This window comes from Austrofundulus limnaeus, unplaced genomic scaffold (assembly GCF_001266775.1).
Source record: "Austrofundulus limnaeus strain Quisiro unplaced genomic scaffold, Austrofundulus_limnaeus-1.0 Scaffold117, whole genome shotgun sequence".
Classification (NCBI taxonomy): Eukaryota; Metazoa; Chordata; class Actinopteri; order Cyprinodontiformes; family Rivulidae; genus Austrofundulus; species Austrofundulus limnaeus.
Window position 1 is genome coordinate 773520 of NW_013952519.1, and position 2100 is coordinate 775619.

General features: G+C 41.2%; 1 protein-coding gene across 1 annotated transcript in view; it reads left to right on the plus strand.

The window, feature by feature from the left end:
• Nucleotides 1-177: 177 nt before the first annotated feature.
• The window catches only part of cnot6l (CCR4-NOT transcription complex, subunit 6-like), a gene marked incomplete in the record, with an annotated part of 14121 nt that continues 12198 nt past the window's right edge, over nt 178-2100 (plus strand). The window contains 1 exon segment of the mRNA XM_014014603.1: nt 178-334.

Consider the following 2100-nt stretch of genomic DNA (forward strand, 5'->3'; position numbering starts at 1 on the left):
ATAATAATAATAATAATTCGGCCAGAAAATAAAGGTTATGCTTAAAAAAAACTGTTTGGGTTTTAAACATTTGATTGATGTCAGCCAGAATCGGTGTTTCCCGTTAAAAATAGCTAAACGTTCAGTTTTTGGTGACTAGGAAAATATCGAGAAACACGTAGATGGGGACATGCGCGCTCTGGTGCGTCGGGGACGAGCGGAAGCAGCATTTGTTGTAGCTCCTTCTTGTTTTTCTGTTTCCGACACGTTCAGGGTCTAAACGGGTTCAACAGCCGCGGCTGCATGTCTCCGCCAGTTCCCTCCGTAAAACCTCATCTACCGCCCACGAATGAAGGTAAATGTCACGTCTGACTGTGTTCGTTCGGATTAGGTTGTTCCGACGCGGGGGTCCGGCTCCGTCTCGTCCCGATCCGTCCCCGCGGCGACTCGCCGGTGTGTGCCCGGGGTGGCGCGCGCCCTGCCGCCGCCAGCCGAACAAATCCAGCGCCGTGCTCCGGAAGCGCCGCGCGGGCAACGTGGCTGCGCTTTGCAGGGACGCTGTTTTAAGAGAAGAACCGCCGGTACACGTCGGCGGGAGGGTTTTAAAACTAAACTGTGTGTTTTACCTTTAATGGTCCGGTGTGACAGCTGCGGGTCGAACCGTTTCCTGGACGGGCCTGTCACTTTTGACACTACAGCTATGTTTGGACACTCAGCTGTTGTCCCTGCACACTTCAACACTGGCTCCTTATTCAAACTTTTTTTTTTTGTATTTATACATGAACTTTATCACTTTAAAGAACAGTTTCATGCCTTATTATAATGTATAGAAATTATTTGTGACACAGGAGTCAGAAGGATCCCAGAGTCCAGGCCTTAGGGGGTCATTTTACCTTTGACCCCAGGACGGTTCAAGGTACTCATTGTCAAAACCAAACACAAAAACACAAAGAAAATCAGCGCAATATGTTTGGTTATTGTGTAAAATCCAAAATTTAAGTAACGTTTGTGTTGTTTACCAGCGATCGTATTTGTTTACCTCTACAGACTACAGCCAACTGTCCAGTAGATTTTGTTTACATTCAGTGCAGACCCGCATTTCAAAATTAACTTTGTGTTAAACTGGAATAAACGTGTTCAAACTGCAGCCTGTGACATATTTAATTTTATGTTTTATAATAAGTATTTTAGTGTTGAAAAAACTCGTGTCTGCCAGGAGGCCACATATATTTGCCCCCAGCTTCTTGTGACCTGGCAGAGTGTAAACAGGTTATGTAATTATTATTATTATTTTTCTAAACTTGTTCAGGACGCTCGTGTAGCTGCTGCACCTGGCTCCTCTGCAGTTTGAGTTCCTGTGTTTAAATCTCTGATGTTTGTAAACATGTTTTCAGAGCTGAGTGTTTTTATTTGTTATGTTTACGAGGCGGAGCTGCAGCTTCCAGAACAGGTGTGATGAACTGACTGCACGTGAAATTTGACTCCTTTTCTTTTCACGTTAGACTTCACTCACGATAGACGGATGGAAAAATAGGTGTAATTTGAGCTCAGAATAAGTAATTATTGACATTATAATTAAGTTTGTTTCAAATCTTGTGTTTATAATAAATGTTATTAATGTGTTTATTAATCTTTTAGGAAAAAGTTATTTATGCTTTGTGTTAGTTATGGTGAAAACTGACTAGAAACGTGTCTTTCCAAATAGCTCAACAGGTCTAAAACCCACTGAGTTAAGGTCACTTAGCTGTGGCGGCCATCTTGAATTTTAAGTTGGCGTTCACTGTTTGTTTGGATCACCCTCAGCTGAAACCGTGCTAAATTTGAGCTCAAAATGTCTAAAAATTACGGATTTATTATCATTTTTGTTTTTCCAAATGCTTCAGTAGCTCATGAGATATTTTGCTAACAAACATTTTCATCATTAATTTATGGCAAATAGTTAAACGGCATGTTTTAGCAGCCATCGTGTCTCTGTGATCACCGACAGCTGCTTTTACACTTGTTTTTTTTTTTACTCAGAATTTCTAAAAATAGCAAGTGAGTAAGTAAAGTTTTATTTATAAAGCGCCTTTCACAGAAATATATTCACAAGGTGCTGCACAATCATTAACAGTGTAAAAA